Raw genomic sequence first — 21,822 nt, forward strand, 5'->3', positions numbered from 1 at the left:
ATGCATTCCCCAGGACCTGGGGTGGAGCTTCGTTCTTTTCTTACAATTTTCTCCGTCGGCTTCTGTGTCTAATGACCCTTCCCCGTTCTCCCAAACTTTGCTGGAGCAGAGATTCAGCATATTCTTTAGTCCAGTGACAGAGAGCCATGGGAAGATGTCTACAACAAAAGCTCCTTTTTGATAGAGACTAATGTGAGGGGCCTGTCAACCAGTGTGAAGTCAGATAACTAATCAGCCAGGTATTTATCAAATGCCACGGCAGTACCATACAGAGGGTTGGTCAGGCATTTTTAGGGGTTGAGGCTGGAGTCCCCAGGCTCTGAAGACCCTCACTGAGCTGCTACTGAGGAAATGAGCTAATGGTGAAGGAGCTGGCACGGCACCAGCCTGGGTTCTGAACTTTTGTTAAGAATGGCATCCATGAGCATCTAGAAACCAGGGGTCTGAAGTCATGTTACTGATACAAAGAGGATTGGGTCTAGTTTAGATAAGAAATGCACCAAACCAAGGAATGTGTGAACTATTGCTAACATTATCACAGATAGTGTGCATCTTATGTATCTTTGAATGCGCATGAAATGAGCTTTCAGGGACAATATGGTGTCAGAAAACTCAGGTGAGGCCCTCTGAGGGCTGGTATTTCTGAAGGCCCAGAAGAGCAGAGGGCAGATGGCTGGGATTTCTCGAGCCAACTCTGATGGTTGTAAAGGCTAGTAGGAGCCTGGCTTAGGAAGAATTTGGACAGGCTGGCCGATGCCGTGCAAGGATGAGCATTGCTTAATAGCTGGGTGTGTCAATCACAGGACCGGCACAGGAGATTCTGAGCCTGCCTTAAGCCTGGTGAGAGGAGTGCTTTGATGCAGGTGTGATATTTTCCACGACACAAGAAGGCGACGGAGGACCCCTACTGTAGGTTCTGCTTCCGTGTCTTCCTGAGTTCATCCTTGGCCAGGCTCCAGCCACGAGTGATGCTGCGACTGTCCCTCAGCTCTTCAATTGTCACTCTTTGTTGGTTGGTAACTAATGGGAGTTGGCTGTCGATAACCTTTCATGTTAGATTTACTCTCCCTGTCACTGGCACTGAAACAGCCAAATGAGCTCTTAGCTTATTAAAATGGGAAGAATAATGCAAAGTTTCCCTTTACCAGGAGAGAAGTAGAGTGGCTGGGGAAAAGGGTTCAGAGGGCAAAGCACTTGCTGCAGAAGTTTGAAGCCATGGAAACCAGGCGAAGTAGCACGTGTTTGCACTCCTGGTGTTCTTATGATGACATGGGAGTTGGAGACAGGACAGTCTCTGGAAGTCCATGGGCTGGGTATATTGGCATACCCAGCGGAAAAAAATAAAGAGGTACTGTTTCAAATAAGGTCAAAGGTAAAGATCAAAACACACACACACACATACACACACACACATACACACACACACATACACACACACATACACATACACACACAAAGAGATGATAGGTAGATAGATAGATAGATAGATACATACATACATACATACATACATACATACATACATATGTAGATACATAGATACATTGATAGAGTTTAGAAAATAGAATTGAAGGGAAATGTGAATGCTATGATCTATTTGAATGACGGAACATTTTACACTTATTTAACACTTTACTTGGTGATTCACAGGTAGTCATGTGTATAAGAAGTAGGCACAGGCTTTATTTTCATATAATAGATACTTAATATAATGAATATTGATTTTTACTTGCCCACAATACACCCCCTTCCACTTCACAGAGCAGCTTGACCGTTTCTAGGCTAGCTGGCCCCTTCTCAGTTTTATCCCTTGCATTCACTCAGCAGTAGGGACCACAAGTCATTCTGAACTGGCCGACCCACATTTTGTGCCATTCTCAGAGTTATTGGTTGCTTTAGGAGTTGCTATGGGTTGAGTTGTGTGGGGGTGGTAACTCCAGTACTGTAGGATGTGTCTTACTGGAGACGGATTATATTTCCTTACAGTGCTGGGCACTACCTCTGCGCAGTAGCCACAGCATAGAACATAGGAGCTTTACAGAAGGAAGCAAGTTTTTAAATGTCACCAGAATGGTTCCAAAGCAACCAGAATTTTTGTAAGAAGATGACACTCAGGCAGTCGAAGGGGAAGACTGTTTGTCAACTTGGGCAGAATGTCGCCTGCAACCTAAGGCAACCCAGAGTGAGGAGAAAGATGTGGAGGACCTCCCTCATGGTTCTCAGAAGACAGCAAGGGTTTTGATATCTTGATCTTGGACCTCTGGGCTCTAGCAGTTTGAGACAAGGAATCTCTGTGTTCAAGGCACCCAGCATGTGGTCCTTGGCTTTACAGCCTAGCGAACTAATGTAGAGATGGTCAAGGAACTCAAAAGGAGCCAATGAGAACTCAAGCCAGGACTTTCAGTGAAGCAATTGGAAAAGTGAAGATCTCGGTTTTTTTCCCTAGATATGGGGAAATAAGAATGTAACTTCCAGCGCTTCTACACAGACCAAACCTGTTAGAGGTAGAGACAGTACGGGGAGAGAGAGACTGAGCAAGCTGAGGTTCTAGCAACATGTTGGAGCCATGAGTTTAAAGCATTTTCACGTAGCTTCCAGATTTTGAACTTTCTATTATATTGGACAGTAAAGTCTCTGCTTTTGCTTCCTTCAAGCTAAGAGATCCTATCAGTACTCTAAAGGTCCCCACAGAAAGTTCTTAATCAACTTGGAACTGATCAGAAGGTTGACTGTGTGAGCTCCAGCTGGCTCCTATTATGGAATGAATATAGCAGCCAACAATGAAAGGAAGTATTTTTGCTCTATGAATTCTGGATTATAACTACAAAGTGTTTTACCCACGTCGACCGGGGACTCCTTCAGAACAGTCATCACAGAGCACACATAGTGACATGAGAAGAATATGTGTTCAATATCAAGGTGTGATATTAAATAGAATCATTCAAATATCACTGTCATGAGTCAAACCTATTTTTGCAATTACTGCTGACATTCTCTTCATGTTATTCTCAGATGATGCCCTAGGAGACAGATAGTTCTTAAAAAGAATGCCTTTATTAATGTCACTTAACACTAAGAAATAAAACTTCAGGGTGTTTCACTGTGAGTTCATGGATAGCGGACTGTTTCTTCAGTCTCTGTGGTGGACCATTGCATAACTATATTCAGGAAACCCCTACTCCCTTTCAAGAGGAAGAATTCATAGATGCGGCAGTGGGATGATTCTATACAGGTGTGCAGACATCGAAGGAGTTCCTGCAAGGCCAGATTGGGGCTATAAGTCTCCATATAATTGAGGATCACCAGTGAAAACCTGGCCCAGGATAGTCATGACCCCGAGTGATTACCATCTGTTGATTATTGGTCTCCATCCAATTCTTTGGCTGATCTCCACATTAAAGAGGCTATGCACATATATTAGCATCAGAATAATTAACCACAATAGCATCTGTGCCAAGGACAGAATGAGTGGGCCATTTAAAACACATTGTCCATTCACGCCTAAAGGTGACCTCTGTAATAATTCTGGGGCAATCTCTTAGAGGGTTTGCCTTGTTGCATTCTGAGATGTATGTATGTATGTATGTATGTACATATATATTTTGTTTTTAATATAGTATATATACATATATACACACACAATTTAATACATACAAATAGATATTATACACACATATATGTGTCTCCTCATTAATTATTTTTAAGGATATGCTTTATCAAAAAAATGACATAAAGCAAATTGTACAGTCACATATAGTATAACAATCTTCTACATTTCATTTGAAAATAAAAACAAAAATAAAGAAAAGAGGGGAAATTGCAAAAAAAAAAAATCAGACAGTAGTGAGCTTAGTGTGCAAGAGGGGAAGCAACTGAGTGGTAGAGCTCTTGCCTACTGGATGATCAGGTCCTGGGTCCCATGTCCAGCCCTACAAAACAACAGCATGTCCTATAGCCCTACAAAACAACAGCATGTCCTATAGCCCTACAAAACAACAGCATGTCCTATAGCCCTACAAAACAACAGCATGTCCTACAGCCTAGAGTTCTGCCTGTAGCTAGCTTTCTATATAAACGATGAAAAGGAGAACCTGGTCAGTGACAGGACTCATCTCCTGTATCCTGTGTCATCATATAGGAGACAACGAGTACACAAAATCCCCACTAGTTTAGGTAAAGGAAAGCTGCCTGCTACAAAGACAGACAGGATTTTTCTGTTCTCCCTTCCTCTAGTGCTTAAAGGATCTAAGGACAAAGATTATAGTGCTTCTCCTTTGCAGGGTCTCCACCCCACTTCTCCATCTTGTCTACTCTCAGCACAGTTTTTTTTTCTAATATTATAGAAGCAACACATTCCCCCCAGCCCTCACTGTGAGCGTGTTCCCTTTTGGTTGCTTTGCCTGCCTTCTTCAGGCAACATACTGGTGCACCTGTGGGTGCCTGCATGTGTACGTGTGTGCACATGCATTGCACATGTGTGCCTGAGAGTGTATGTGTGCCTGAGTGTGTGTGCACACATGCATATGCATGGGTACATGTGTCTGTGTGTGTACTTGCGTGTGCATGTGTACACATGCATGTCTTTCTGTGTACTTGTGTGCACACGTGTGCTCAAGTGGGCTCACTGGAGCACACCTGTGTCTGTGTGGGTGTAAGGGGATAGCCAATATTGTTGCCCTTTTACAGGTGAAGCCTGGCCTGGTGTCAGGATGACAAGCTTGGGGGAAGGTGAATCAGACCCTCCCCAACCCCCACCTGTATCTATACTACTTCTGGAAAGCATTTCTCCAATGCAGTGGGGGTGTTTTTGATGATTCTGTTAATCTTGTTAAGATAACATGTGTGGGATTAACAAGCTGATTGTACATTATGTTTATTTCACCATACAAAAGCCTAGGCTATATCTTATTAAATTTCAATACATTCAAATGAGGAGCATCTGCAGCTCAAGTTTAGCATGTCAGAAATAGTGAAGGTTGGTTGCACATATGGAAGTCTGGCCATGATGGAGCCTGGCTGGTCATTCACCACATAGTCTAGACTAGGAGTGCCTATGGAACTGATGCTTATGGCAGAGTTTTAGGTTTGTTTTATAAAGGGTGGTGTGGGAAAATATGGAGTAGTCTAAAAACTGATAACAGAGCTACTGCTTTTGAGGCACATCAGTATACCAAAGCAAGTTGTGACTGGTCTGTGTGGGAAAAATTGCCACAACTTAAAAAGGTAGAGATGAATATAGCACTGATCTCTGTAAATATACAATCAGAATACACACATACACACACACACACACACACACACACACACACACACACAGAGGCACCATATACATATATGTGCACTCATACACAGACACACACAGAGATACACATGTATACACTCAGAGGCACCTACATATACACACACAGACACACACAAACACCATGCACATACACACTCACACACACAGATACACACATGGACAGACATACACATGCAACACACAAATACCACATACACAGAGACACCATATACACACACATTCACACAACACATAGACACATACAGACACACAGAAAGACACCATACACACAGATACTATACACATGTACATACACAGAGACACTATACATATACACACACTCAGCCACACACAGAGAGACACATATGTGCACACACACAAGACACTGTATATACACATAAACACTGAGGCACATTCACACACACACTCACACATACCACACACTTAGACACCATACACATACATACTCATACACACAGACACACACATATGCATGCTCACACACACAGAAACCATCCACACACAAACACAGAGGCACACACACACATATTTACATGTACACAGATACACACATACTCCCACATTCACACACATCCAAAGAGACACATCCCCACAGAATGTGTATATTACCATATGCAGCATTGCCACCTGTTTAATACGTATCTTCTCCATGTTGGTCATGGATTCCTGTTCTAACATCTGATGTGGTGACACATGAGTGCACATTTGTATTCAGGATGGCAATGAAATAGCCGGGAGTTAGTACATGTAGCGGAGAAGGCTAGCTCCTTCTGCAAGAACCTCACTAAGCTGAGGGTAGACCAACATAGGGGCGGGGGTGACAGTGAGTAATGACAGCAAAAGCTGGAAGTACTCACACTTTTATCTAGTCCCCTGTCCACAATGAGTGTCCTGGGACGTTTTCCTAACTAGTCTGTTTATGTACAGTGGGCGCCAAGACCAACGGATCTGCTTGCCCATGCTTTAATTACAGTAATGGGGAGTCTACTCACCCTCTCCTGCAGACTTAATTATATGTCCACCCATCCATTTACTAATCTCATCTACAGTTACCTTCCAATCAAAGCCTAGTTTAAAGGCTCTCCTGTGGCTCCCATCTTCTTCTGAAGTTTCCCCAGTGATATTTCTTTCCTGTTTCCCTTTGTCAGTCTCCACTAGCACTTGCTCCTTTACTGTTTTCTTCTCAAATAATTGTTATCTCGACGATAGACTTCTCATTCCAGCACTCAATGAGCCTGTGTGGCACCGAGGCATGAGGATCAAGAGTCAGCGGTGGCTACTCTCACAGAGAGACTATTCCTCAGAACACAAACAGGAAACCCAAACACCTACAATAAATACTCTGCTCACTCACATTTCTTTTCCATTCCAGCTCTGTGGGAGAGCTGAGCGTTCCACCTTCATGCCCTTAGCTGTGCATTGGAGATACTCGCTAAGCTTGATGGGCCTGAGATGCGGACTGAAGATTCTGGGGTGACTGTAATGTAGAGCCAAGGTCTACTTGCGTTTTAAAGCCATTTTATCTTTGGCTTATGATCACTTTAATTCTCTCTCTCTTTTTATATTTTATTTATTTTTATTTATATGAGTACACTGTAGCTGTTTTCAGGCATACCAGAAGAGGGCATCAGATCCCATTACAGATGGTTGTGAGCCACCATGTGGTTGCTGGCATTTGAACTCAGGACCTCTGGAAGAGCAGGTGGTGCTCTTAACTGCTGAGCCATCTTTCCAGCCCCGATAACTTTAATTCTCAAAGATTTCTCTTACTTAACTACCACTGACTTCTGGACATGGGTTCCATTGCCCTGACCTTAACACTTACTACCCAGCAGTTCTATTTCTTCTTATATTAAGATGGGACTGTTAGACATTCAGGACACACTCCCTAAGTTAATGACTGTCTGTCATTTGGGAATAGATAGAACTAAGAAGGTCACTCTTCCCTTCCCCCATCGTTCTCCCACAGAGGACATCAAATCCAGGAGGATGGACGCTCTCTCACATTTTCCTCCCTTGGACCCTAAAGAGCCCCTAATGATGGGGTCCTTTCTACACTCAAGGGAAGGAATATCACTGAGAGCTACCAAGGATTTGAGCAAATCAGTTTATCAGCATGAGAGCATTCTCTTTTGTCCTCCAATCACATTTCAGTGTGCCTGTCCATCAGCACCTACAGATTTTGCTATTTTTTTTTTTTTTGGTGTTCATTTTGGAAGGCTCCTTGTCATGGGAAGCTTCGGCCAAATCTATATGCTCCTTCCTTGTTAACATGTCTGTTAGATGGGCTTCAGCTAAAGCCCCATAATGGGCGAGGAACGGACAGTGATTTCCTCCATAAAGTAAGACATTTGACAGTCATCCAAGCCACAAAAGAGGGAGCCATGGTCAACATTGTGCTAGAGCAGAGGTTTTCGAATGGTGGGTCATGATCCCTTTGGGTGTCAAACAACCCTTTCATGGACACACTATTTTACGGGTCACCTAAGGCCCATAAAAGAAAACACAGTTATTTACATTATAACTCACAACAGTAGTAAAGTTGCAGTTATGAAGTAGCAATGAAAATTATTTAAGTGTTAGGAAGGTTGAGAACCACTGTCCTTGCCACTTCCATTGCCAACTTCCCACTAAGCCTGTTCAAAACTCAAAAATTAGATGGTCTGACTCAAGGTTCGACCCTGTAACTGAGGCTCACTGGCGAGGTTTTCATAGTTAGCCTTCGTGATTTCCATCTTGACCCTTTTAGGTTTATCTTCTCTAGTGCTTGAAATAAAGTGAAACGTGCCATGCCACTTTCCTGCTTTAAGCTCACCATGGAGTTCTATTCTCTTGGCATTGGTAAAAATATCAGGTCCCCGAAAGGGAGCCATGTAGCTATCGTCTCAGGGCCTCTAATACCCTTTCCAGGCCTTTCATACGTTCTGCTATACCTCATGTCTGGCAGCAGCATGCTCCGTGTAATTCTGGCTCAGCTCAGGAACACTGCCGTCATAAGTACATGAGTATATAATCACTCATTATTTCATTGTCTTTAGTCTGAGCTGATGCAATAGACCCCAATACTGAGTGGTACCTACAAATTGGCTCAATGAATAACTGAGCTAATATTCAACTGCTCCCTGACTGCTGGGTAGTACGCCATATCAGACAGTTAACTTCCAAATAACTTTTCTAGAGGGATTGACAAAGGCAATCAAGGAAAAGAGGAAAGTCTGGAACACAATGGTCCTCATACCCTAGAGTCAGAGTGTGAGGTCTGGGGTCAAGAGTAGGGAGGTGAGGAGTAGGGTTAAGGTGGGTGCAGGTGGGTGCTATAATTGCTTTCATAAACAGACTTTGCCCTAAGCATCCAGGGTTCTCCTTCAGGTATAATTTTGTGCATTATAAGAAATCATTTCTTTTAGACAAGTTCAAAGCCATATAAGAGTTTCATTACAGACAAACAGAAGGCAATAAAGCTCCCCAGAGACAAAATAATAACATGAAGATGTTTTTAGATATGGTCTGGCTGGGCATTTGATTAAGGGCTATATTTAATCCAGAAGGGAAATAATTTAAGCACCCACGTTTTTTTGAATTAGGAGGTTGATGATTTACCAGGAAAAGCCTAAAGAACGAAAGGTTTGTAGGGAAAGGTATCTCATAGAAACAAAAGGAAATGATTTTTGTTTAACGTTTATTGTGTTTTTTTTTCCCCTATTATATTTAGGGAATGATTTCTTAGTAGCTAATTTGATTTCCAGGAGGTGAATGGCCATAATGTGGCCTTATGGTGGTACCTCCTATGAAATACTGGTTTTATAGTAATGTGAAGAAATTTTTATTTCTTAGGGTTGGATATCTACTTGTTTGCTAGCAAGTAAGCAAGGATACTTTGGAAGTATCCTCTATGGCTGGTGTCCTGGGTATGAACTGCTAACTGCTAACATATTAATTAAAACAACCCTGTGCATTCTTGCTTCAAGACACCAAGGTATTAAAGTTTACATAGTCATCTTTATATGACCACTCCCACCTCTCACAGATATTAAGAACGAGACTGTTAGGATTATTTGCATGCACATTTTTGACAAGCAGTTTAGGCTTCTCTAGTGATAGAGAATAATTAACACAGGCATCTTTAAAAAGACACTTTCTGAGAAAATGTTTTAATTAAAAAAGAAGATCCTTCCTTTCGCTTAACCATTCAGAATTAAGCATAAGGCTGTGCATGGAAAGAGCCACTCAGCCCTATTTACTGGTTTTGTTGCATTTATCCGTCCACAAGATGGCAGTAAGTGTTTCTGAGATGATTTGGGTCTTTTGTGTGCGAATGTGGGTGTGTGTATATAAGGGGGTAAAAATTTTTGCTCTAGAAGGAAAAAAAAATGTTTATCCGATGTTTTATATGTTCATGTCGGATAAGCCCACTGGCATATGCTCTCAAGGAGATAGCTACATTGTTGATCGCAACAATGAAGCTGAATATCATCTCATAGAACCATATAACTGGGTTCTACCTCAACTGTGAATAAAAAAAAAATGAAAAAAGGTTATACTTGGTTTTAGGAAATGATAAAGTTCTGACTAATAAAGTCAGGTTAATAACTTGCAAATATAGAAGTTCACTTCAAATCCTTAGGTGGGCGAATGCCATACGTAAAAATTCTGAATATAGCACATCAGGTGTTAGATAGAACCTGTCTAAGAAGGCTTAGGTCAATGGAGAATATCAATGCAAACACACTCAGTCATTACCCAGGTGATGGACAGGGAGCTGAGCCACTGAAGGGGAGGTTATTTTTAACTGAGGGGAGAACAGAGGGTGTTTTAGATAGCAGAACTCATATGCGCCTGGAAAACAAGTGGGATTCAGCCCTACCAGCTGATTGCATGTAGGTATGGGAATAAATTGCATGGGGGACGAGTAGCCAGGATGTACATCAATGCACTTGATTGTAAATGTAGTCCAGGGAAGAGAGTGAACTTGCCTGCTGAATGCTAGGCTTAGAAGTTTGGTCTTATTTGGAAAGCAGTGAAGGAGCACTGAAGAGTTTTGTGCTAAGTAGTCTTCAGGCAGTGGTTTAGAAAGAACAGCCTGGAAATCTGAACTTGATGCAATGTAGTAACAAGACACTGGCTGTGGTATTACACATAGGTCTAGAGAGAGGTAGTGATGGTCAGGTCCAACAGGAAGTCCTAACACTAGGATCATTAACTTCGTCTCTTTTGGTTACTCTCCTCGTTAAGAACAGTAACAAAACATTTGGGCTAAGTGGTTTCTTTCCAGTTCCAAACCCCATGGGAATGGACAGGAGACCCACCAGGTGGAGAGGAAGGGCAATGGATACAGATAGAAACAAGGCCCGTCGAACAGCACCTGGTCTTGGACTGCAAAATGAATGGAAGGCAGTTGACCGGGAGGGAAGAGGGATGATGGAAAAGAAGATCATTTTGCCCAGCTGGTTGCCTAGAAAGACAATTGGCCTTCAGCAGGAAGAGTCATGCCAGCATTGGAGGAACGTGTTTGCAGTCTAGACCCCACTCCAGTGCTACATTATGCGGTCTACCGTATTATATATTAGGCAGCATTATTTGGAGCATTAACCATGTTCAAAGCATAATAGCAGTGTTCCAAGATTTACATAAATTACCTGCAGATACCCAAATGACTTATACGGGTGTGTAATGGACACACCTCTGTCCTACCTGAACAGTCGTCAGCACATCTGTCATTGTCAGAGAAGGAAAGGAACTCTTCAACACAAGGTTAAAATGGAAGCAAAAGAAGGTATTCCTTGTACAGAAAGATGGCACCTTGGACCGCCCTCCCCCCTCCTGGGGCTGGGCAGTAAGTTACTTTCTTCTAGTGGTCAAGCAGGATGTTCAAGCCATCTCAGAGGAAAACACGGAAGAAATCCCTCACAGTAATCATTGCCGCCTCAAACTGCTCCAACCTATCGTCACAGCAGAAGCAATGCAGAGGTGAGGATTTTTCTCTACCAAGTTCGGATGAGACAGCTGAACGCAAGGGACAAATGTGAAGTTATCAAATAGTAATCAGAAAATGACTCCCAAAAATGCAATTTCCAGGGCTGTCACAGAGCGAGCTTGGACAATCTCAGGCTAATCTCCTGGCTCATAACATTGCACAAATGACAACTGATGCCCAAAGGGTGAGCGACGGGGGAAGGGACCCTGACACTCTGCCAAGCGATCAGATTGAAGTCTGTTTGATGCCGCTTGGTGCTGAGCACAGACTGTGAGGTATGCACTGCCATTCAGTGTGCTGACTGTTCAACCATCAGCTTTGTATGCCTTTGACCTTTCTTCATGAACAGCCATTTACCAAATAATAAACAAATGTATGTTTTGTGAAGACAGAAAATCTACACTCCTTACCAAATAAAGCTGAAGCCCTTCTAACTATGTTAAATTCTCTTATATGTAACCATAATTTATGGTACATTACTGGAACCCTCTGACCATTTTTCAGCTCCATGTCTACATCTGGAAGTGGAAGGATTTGCATTTGACCTCCAAACCTTTCAGAAATTTCTGAACTTTTTCTGAGAATCTGGATAGCTCAAACATCAGCTTGAAGACAAATATAAGAGATGTCATTAAAACTTGGGATGACCACCACACATTCCCTTCATTAAAAATAATTCAGTGTGTGTGTGCATAAATCAGTGCATGAGCATTTATAAATCAGTGTGTGTATGTGTACGCATGTGTTTGTAAGGTACATGTAGAAGTCAGAGGAGACAGCTTTGAGAAGTTGGTTCTCTCCTTTCAGCTACATTGGTTCTGGGGATTGAACTCATGTTGCCAGGTTTGTGGGCAAACTACATTACCCACTGGGACATCTTGCTGGCCCCCTTAATATGTTAATAACAATAACTATTTGAAGAATTTTTCTAATAGCAACAATATAAAGGTCCTGTGTAATTTCTCTTTCTCCTTTATTTTGAAATCTGTTTCTTCTTACTTATACTCACGAAAGGCAAGTGTTGGTTGAAAGCAGTGCTTATACAATGTGGTGGGCATCAGCACAGACAATGCAAACATACAGAAGGAAGGAGGCACAGGAGAAAGGATTCTCAGAGAGCAGAATCAAGGACTAAATATTAATTTTGGAAAGTCAGAAGATCGAAACTGTCCTCCTTGGTGGATTTGATTTTCTGCCTTTGGAGCTAATGTTCTGAACCCTGCCCTCCCCCTAGTTCTCAAACAGTAGAGGCCACCATGTGCCTCCCTAGCTGTCTTCTTTGCTTTGCCTCTATCCTTCCTGAGTACTATCGCACAGAAACTGTGTCTTCACTCTGGTACCCCAACACCTATTTTGCCAGATCTTGGCTCATGGGGCATATTGGCATATATTTTGCAAATCTGTGAATCAGCCATTGCATCACCATCATTGTTTCCATGTGTTTGCAGATTCATACTCAGTATAAAAAAAAAAAGTATCACACTGAGACAACACATAGTGGGACGGAGCATTTGATGTTGCATAGTCAGTCAAAAATTAGAGTTAGGTATGAATAATTTTTGTTTCCTGTTTTTCTTCTTACCCTCCTCTTCTTTCCTATATATTTTAAGTGTCTACTAACTCGAAGTCATAAAGTTACAGAACGTCCGAAGAATGCCTCTGGTTGTTTAGGAGAACTCTTGTCAATCCCATGTCCTCGACAAGACTGTTATGGCCTTTGTCTGACTATGAACACTGAGGGGGATGCATCACACCTCCATGTGCCTATCGTATGTGTCTGTTGTCGCCAGACCATTCCTTATTCTTTGGTATAAATATGGACCCTTGTATGTTTGTCTAGTGGTTCTAATTTATAAAGAATAATTCCTTTTATTTTCAGAGACAGTGTTCTGCTAAAATAGCCTAGGCTGGGATTTAACTTGTAATTTCTGTCATCACATGTGGTTCTGGGGATAAACCTCAAGGTCTTGAATACCCTAGACCAGCACTCTGCCTCTAAGCTACATCTACAGCCCTATAATAATTCTAAGTCTTGAACACAACGGCTGTTACCATATCTAAAATTAAAAAAACAGCCTGTCTTTCATCCACTGTCCTCAGACGAAAATGCAGTTTTTCTCATCATTGTGTATACATCTGGACTCTCTTGCTGCTGCTGAACAATAGTCTTCTTGAAACCCAAGACCAATGGGGGTTGGGCATCTCAGCTGTTCTCAGGCTGCAATCTGTAGATCATTTGATGCGGTGACAGGTGGCAGCTCCAGACAAGCCATTCATTCAAAATTGGACATGCAGTCCACGTGATCAATTCCCATTTCCCTCATCTCTAGACCTGTGGCTCTCATGTTTAAACTCATATCCAAATCACCCAGTGGAGACTGCAGATGTCTGTACTCTGCCCTTGTTTTCTGATGCTTTAGGTCTGGATTGAGACTTGGGACTATTTCTAACAAGTCCCTAGGTGACATTGCACTGCCTGTTCAGGGTCTACACTTGAAGAACTACTGTTCTGGCCTGAGACAGCCCCAGACAAGAAAAGGGTTCAAGGTGAATATTAAGTTCAGTGTTAAGACTCGTATAGAGAATCTACCAAGGGTTAAGAAGTATAACAGGACCATCATCCTTTGGACCATGTAGGCACAGTGTCATAGAGATGAGTCAGCTGAATTCAGCAAACTGAAGACTGGAATATTCTTCATGCCACAGTGTGGCCTCCATGGAAGTCAAAATGTTGACTCTCTGAGACTCAAATCTACTATGCATGTCTAAGAGGGTTCCTAGTTGATTTCATCATCCTGGTGTCTGCTGAGAGTCCTTGCTACTAGTGTAAAAGGGTTGAATGGCTACAGTGAAGTTTCTCTTCCAAATGTGATACCCAGTAGAACACTATTCATCTCTGAAATCCTCTTACTTACGACACCACAGATGGAGTTAGAAGACATGATGTTAGGTAAGATAAGCCAAGCACAGCAAGATGATTTTATTCATGTGTGGAATTAAAGTAGTCAAGCATAGAGAGGTTGAACTTAGACTGTTGGTTATGGGAGTCTGAGGAAAGCAGGGGAAGGCTCAAGAGGAGCTGGACATGCATGTCAACACTTCAGTATTAGAGTTCAATATGAGGAGTACATTCTGCTATTCTACACAAAGCAGGGTGATTATCATTACTAAGGATTCAAGTACATCCACTGTAAAGACGTATTTTAAGTTTAAGGTGGTGGATAAGTTAATTATTCTGAATTGACCACTATCCAGTATGTACACCAATCAAAACATCACAATATTCTCATCAGTATGCACAAGTACTACATGCCAGTCAAAAGGAGCAGAGGACAACATTTAAGATATTCAGGGATTTGTTACCTCAAAATGTCCTAGCCCTATGGCTTAGTGTCTCTACGGTGGGTGGACAGATAGAGACAAGGAGCATAGCTACCAGTGAAGAGTTTGGAGATGACAACAAAGACACAGGAGCCATGTCGGAGCAGGACTGTGTTCTAACAACTGTCTGAAGTCTGAGTGCACTACAGTCGATTAAAAGCCCCATCCAAATCCTTAAATAATATAATTGATTTTTTTTTCAGGAGGAAATGAAATCGCACATGGGATGGAAGGTTATAGTAAATCAGGGCTATGATGCTTGGACTATTTCCCTATCACTTCTAGGCTCTAAACCTTGCCTTTCTCCTAGGAGACGACACGTAAGCAAATGATGCTACAATGCAGAAAAAGATAAGGAAAGGTGTAGAGCAGTGGTTCTCACCCTTCCCAGTGTTGAAACCCTTTAACACAGTTCCTCATACTGGACTGACCCCAACTAAAGTTTAACTTTGTTCTTACTTCATAACTGTAACTTTGCTGTTATTATGAATCATAGTGTAAAAACAAAAACCTGTGTTTTCCTATGGTTTTAGGAAACCCCTGTGAAAGGATCCTCCCACACCAGGGAGATCGTGACCCTCCCCCCTCCCCACAGGATGAGAACCACTGGTCTAGAGAGAGGTGTCAATGGACTGTGTTGGTGGTAAAGGATGCAGGAGTCAGTATTGTCTTTGTGTTCCCAGTGAACTGATTTCAGCATGATCACTCCATATCTGAGCCCTTGGAAGTTCTGGTACAGGGGGAAGTGAAAGAGTTGGCATCATTGTCTCCAAGCCCCAGGGACCTGACCTTGTTCTTTCCCTAGCTGCTGTTGGCTTTAGGAGGCCACTACTCCTCTAATGTCATTCCTCTTTAAAATGAAGGAAATTCAACTTCAAGTTTGGTAGGAACGGAAGAATGTCTTCTGTCCAAAACTCTCACATCAGGTAGAACTTTACCACTCAAGATAAATATAGCCTGGCAATTCTATACTGAATCCTGTGGGCATAAAGGCTCCCAGCATTGCTTATGAACCATGTTTGTTCCCACCTTGTCCTTTGAAACTCTTGGTCCATTTCAACCCAACTACTGCTTGTCATTAAATGAGAGAAATGACTATGGACTAGATTCCCAGGAGTTTCAAATGTCTCTCTTTGAGCTATGCTAGGTGGTGAGGCTGAGTCACAGTTCATATTTTTAGAGCTAAGGGCAGAGCATAAAGTACCTCTTTAGGAGAAGAAACTCATGGCTATGTGGTTCTGAGCAAGGGGTCTATTCTAGGTCAGGAATGGAGAGGCTAAACAGAGCCCTGTTCCAGTGGTAAAGATGGCCCCTGTCACTCAATGAATGGATGAGTAATTTATTTCCAAGACAACTTTAGTCCTGGATGAGTTGATCTTCAAATACCTAAAACTTCAAAAATTCTGATGGATTCTCTAAGTCAGGAAAGAAGAGAGTCAGGTTTGAGGTCTTTGAGACTTCATTCAACAGTGAGTGTCAATTTTCTCATCGCCGAGCTGAGTGGCTTCAGTAATACATGTGAAAGATCCCATGCAGTCCTTAGATGGCCTAAGTCTCTGGGTTTAGCATTCCAAATGTAAAAGCCATGCTTATTGTATTTTATTTCAGCGAAGCTACCCAGGTTCACTTTTGTTTCTGCAAGACAAATGGATGCTTCACACCCACAGCTGCGCCTCAGCGCCACCACTCAAGGGTGTTCCTTCCCACTGCATTGTATATTCTGGGCTTGTTGCACTAACCTGAGCCTGTTACTGTTACCACACGTCTCAGTCTAATTTTTTTTCTAATCCTGTCAAGTTTAGAGCCCCTTGGATGAGATTTCCCAATGGCAAGTTCAAGGCTGATTAATGAGCTATTTCAACAGGGGACATGGAAGGAGAAAGTTGTGGCAGGAGGGGATGGATGGGTCTTACCTGGAGTAATTCACTACATCCAAAGCAGAAAAAAATTAACCTCTAGGGAAACACATGGTAATGTTGGACCGGAGGAATCCAGGCTAAATGTACTGAGGTTCAAAGCTGCTGGGTAGCAAGAGAGTACTTGTAACAGGTACCTCATGGCACAGACTTTGAGTTGCTGTAACACTGAAAGCAGTGCCTGTTAGTTCTTTTTCCGTAAAGGGTTCTTTTATACCCCCAAGCTACCTTGCACACTTTCTGCGCTGCAGGCTCAGAGTCACATTGGAATGTGGTCATTTTGCCTCCAGGAAAGGAATGCCCAGGATGACACTGGAGCGTCTTGCCTGCCTTGTGTCTACAGAGAATGCACACAAAGACTGTGCTGATTGGAATCAAGTTCAAAAGCGTGGGCGATATTCCAGCGCCTCAAAGAAAGCCTGCCTTGAAGTTGAGGGTTGCCTGCTGTGAACTCTCGGTTTTACAAAAGTTCACCTTCTTGCCACTTTTCCCCTGAGCAGAGCCTGCCTTATTTTTAATTTGTCCTTCAGAACAGTAAGCATTTTAGACTGAAGTTGCATTTGGGTTAGCTATCCAGGACTCATCCAAACCCCAGCAAGACAGGTTCTTGAAGACATATCCAGGACTTCGGTTCACAGTATGGGTACATGGTAGAGGAGAAATTTCAGTAGCTATATCAACTTTTATTTTCTTGGCACTTTTTATGGTCACTAATTTGGGCTCCGCTAAACAGATTTTTCATCCAGATTCCCCAGTGTTGGAGGAAAAAATGGCTATCTCTAGCAAGAACAAGGTCTAATGTGAAATTTGCAGATACCGTTTATTGAACAGTTTTATTGAGTATGCTACCAGGCATTGGGATGTTAACTTCAACAATATAATCTTTAAAGAATGTGTGTGCATGGTGTATGTGTGTGTGTGTGTGTGTATGTGTGTGTGTGCGCGTGTGTGTGTGTGCGTGTGTGGGCGGCATTTAGGTGCCCACAGAGGAAGAAGGCTTTGGTTCACCTGGAGCTAAGGATGCAGGCTGCTGTGAGCTGACTGATGTGTGAGTTGGGAATTGAAATCTGGCTCCCTTGCAAGATCGGCAACTGCTCTTAACCACTCAGCTCTCTCTCCAGCCTCCAACATTATCTCTTAACCCTCAATTCAAGTATATGACAAAGACATTGTTATCCTACATCAGATAGGCAATCAGATAGAATCAATAAGGGTTAAATGACTTCCAGAAGACTATGTAGTTAGGAGCTAGCAGATAGGGATGGGATACAGCACTGTTTGATCTCATGGCTTTCTCTCTTTCTCCTCTTCTCGCACAAGCCTCTAGAATAGAGTATCTCTCAGCTGTCATATCACTTTTCAGTCTGACCTATGTTCTGACACTTTATACCTTGTTCTGACTGTTTTCTATACAGAAGCAAAACATATGAGCACCTGTGTTATATGAACAGAACACTTACCCGTGATTATTTTTGAACATTTGTCATTAGTGTCTTTTTAACACAGGCATCAGATTAATGTCAAAGCAGAGTCTTTATGTATTGGGCCCTTGGTACCAATATGTTGAGATTATATACAGCTCGGCGCCCGTTTTCCTACAACAGGGCCTCATTCTCGCAGATATATCCATCAGCCATCCATCAGTGCGAGGCACATCACTCACGTAAAGAACACATTTCCATCAGACCTTTCCTCACTCCACAGATGGCAATTACAATGTTAGGAACCAGAAGGCTATAAAATGAATAGCTGAGAAATGATTAACTTTTAGACAGTTGTCGATTCTGCTCTTAAGAACCAAATGGGGGTAGTAATATCATTGCTCTCTATGGTCACTAAGATGTAGGCTAAGGACGCAATTGCTTGGACTACGGTAACAAAACACCATAAACTGATGCTTCAGATAACTAATATTTTATGTTTCATAGTCATGCAGTTTGCAAGTTCATGATTGAGAGGAGGGCAAGGTGATTTCTTCAGAAGGATGTGAAGGAGAATCAGTTGGTTCCACATCTTTGCTTTTGGTAGTTTGTTGGGAATCCTTAACTTTTCATTTATTTTTACTGGTTCTTGGGAATTAAACATGCCAGCAATGTTGTGTCACTCTTTTTTTTTTCAAACTATCTGTTTTGAGTCATTTTCAGTGGGTCATCCAGACTGGTTTTCCCCTCATGATCATCCTGCCTCAGCCTCCTGGGTAGCTAGCTGGGAATCCAGGCTTGGACCACTGGACCTCCCCTTGCTGACCACCACAGAGTCTGACTTTGTCTTTACAGGGAAATTCCTCTGTGGGAATGATTGCGTCCAAATTACTCCTTTTTTAGGAAGACGTCAGACCCACCTTCCATTGTGATGGGAACTTCAACAGTATTATCTTTGAAGAATTGTGTGAGTGTGTGTGTGTGTGTGTGTGTGTGTGTTGGACTCTTTGTACCAATATGTTGAGATTATATTCAGCCCTACTACAAGGGAACCTCATTCTCCCAGATATATCCAACAAATGTGAGCTCATTCTTGTTAACCATAACCACAATAACCCCATTTCTTAATAACATTATACTGGAATGTATTGGCTTGGAGGGGAGTGAGACTTCAACACAAATGTTTTTAGAGAGTCAAGATTCAAACTCTATTAGGCTTGGTGGATAACAAATGAGCAGTGCATGGGGAGAGATCAGCACTGAGTCTCCATTTATATTACAGAGCAGGGAGGGACTAGCTCAGTCACTTGAAGGCACCCAAGGAACCTAGGTTCTGTGTGATGGAGCCAGAGGCCAGGCTGTGCTAGACACATGTGCAAACATGTACCCTGCCCTAGAAGGTAGGAAGTGCTGTTTCAGAGAAGTACGGTCTGGGGCTGAGTACTGGGGACTGAACACTGAAATCTTTCTGGGACCTCTTAGAGGCAATCCAAGAAACCTGCTGCTCCCGACCCACTGAAGAACTATGTTGTGATCTGCTTCCATGTTGTTTAGGGGCTCTGGTAGTTTTTAAGTTAATTGGCAGGGGAAAGGCTGTTTCAGAGGAGGGTGTCATGCGAGTGTTTAAACAAGTAGCTTCCTGGCCCTATTTATACAACAATTTTAGGCCTTCGTGATTCTTATTTAGGGATAAGCATGAAGTACAGTGGGGCAGATATAAATGTGTTCAGTGAAAAGCTACATCTTCATATATATTGGTTTTATGTCTCTGTAATTTAAGTTCAGTCTCACAGGCATTGATATACAGCAGCAGAGGAAAGGGGTTTCTAACACTCAGCTAATAGCCTCTTTATACCAAACAGTTCAGATATGTTTAACTTCCTCTATCATAAGTCAACAGACCCTTGGCGTTTGATTCAATGGAATCTGGCCTAAATTGGCAATAACCACCACACATTACAGTCGCTTATGATATGCTTTATCTTCAAGGTATTGATTATGAGTTTGTAGCCTAACATGAGGGATTCTGGAATGCATAGAGTATCTAAGCAAAAGCAATATCCAGCCTCTCTCTGTCTCCATCTCTCTTTCTCTTCCTTCTTCCTTCCCTCCCTTGCTCCCTTCCTCTCTCCCTCTTTCTGAGACAAGTCATCACTCTGCAGTTCAACCTAGCCTGAAACTCATTCTTTAGCTCAGGTTGGTTTTAAACTCATAGTAATCCTCCTGCCTTATCCTCCTAAGAGCTGTGATTATAGACATAAGATCTCAAGCTCAGCTATTCATTTTTAATTAATCCCCAAAGTTTGTCATTGCCTTTAAATTTTTTTTACTACATGATGACAGCCATTGAGAGAGTGCCATATGTAGTTCATGATCTAAAGAAAACAGATTCAGGTGTTGTGTAAGTAGCTAGAAATCAATTTCTCATTCTGTTTTATGCCAGAAATGTAATGTTCACATCTTATCCTAACCTTGGCACATGATACGCCTCTTTGTTAATGGTCTCTACATTTGTTTTTGGTTGTTTGCATATGTATGGTATGTGTGCTCATGTGGACATGCTAGGATACTAGTACGCATGCGTGTGGAGACCTGAGGTTGACTTCAGTTGTCTTCCTAAACTCTGCTTTTATTTATCGAGGCAGGGTCTCTCAGTGAATCTGGAACTTGGTGATCCTGCTTGGGCTAGCTAGCCAGCTTGGCTCAGGATTTTCCGCTTTTGTGGCTAGAGTGCTGGGATTACAGGCGGCCTCCAAATCTGTCTGGCTTTTATGTGGGGGCTTCATGTTTGCCTGGCAAGGACTCCATCCATGGAGTCACCTCACCAGCATGACACTTTGACTTTTGACTCTCTCAGTTCTTCTTGTCCCAGTGCTCTTCTCTCCATGGTGAACTCTAAGCTCCCTAGTCCCTTTACAGCTACTAATAGAATGCTCTAGAAGGAGAAATGCTAGGTTCGCATATTTTTAAAATTTATTTATTTATTCATTTTACATCCTAATATCAGTCCCCTTTCCTCCCAGTAACCCCCTTTACACTGATCCTCCCCCACATCCCTTTCCCCTTCTCCATTGAGAAGAGGAGCTCCCCCCCATCACTCTCTCCTGGCACATCAAGTCATTGCAGGACTAGGCACATCCTCTCCCACTGAGGCAAGGCAGAGCAACTCAGTTAGGGGAATGGGATCCACGGGCAGGGAACAGATTCAGGGACATCACCCCATTCTGGTTGTTGTGGGGAAACCCACATGAAGACCAAGCTACAGCTAGGTGTATATCTTAAATGAACCCTCATTTTCTGCTACTGTGATGGATGCTTCCAGTTGAGGAGTTAAATGTTCCTGGTGGGGGAGACTTTTCCCATGATAATGTCATCTTAAAATGACTAGGTTCTTAGAAAGTCATCCAGCCAGTACTTCCCCCATCCCATGATGACAGAGGAACTGGGAAGTCCTACCTATGCCTAGGGCTGGATGTGTGCAGAGGGAGAGTGCCTGGAGGAACCTGGAAAAGCCAATGTAACTACTGTGGACTAGACAGGAAGGCTTTAGAATATTTGAGGAGTCTGACTGTTCACAGCTATCTGAGAAGGAAAGAACAAGAGCACGTGGTCTTTGTGGATCAACAATCAACCCGTGCCTCCACTCATTACTTACTGTTCAGCCCAAGTTGTTCTTTGCTCCTTCAGCTTCACCTAATCCAACTGAAAGGCTTGGACTGCCATTTGCTTTGGACAGTCATTGATGTGGTTGGAGTGGCAGGTCGTGTCAGAACATACCACAATAGGCCCAAACAGTTTCACATGTAAGAGGTTTAATTGGGGGGGGGG

Source organism: Mastomys coucha, unplaced genomic scaffold (assembly GCF_008632895.1).
Source record: "Mastomys coucha isolate ucsf_1 unplaced genomic scaffold, UCSF_Mcou_1 pScaffold2, whole genome shotgun sequence".
Classification (NCBI taxonomy): Eukaryota; Metazoa; Chordata; class Mammalia; order Rodentia; family Muridae; genus Mastomys; species Mastomys coucha.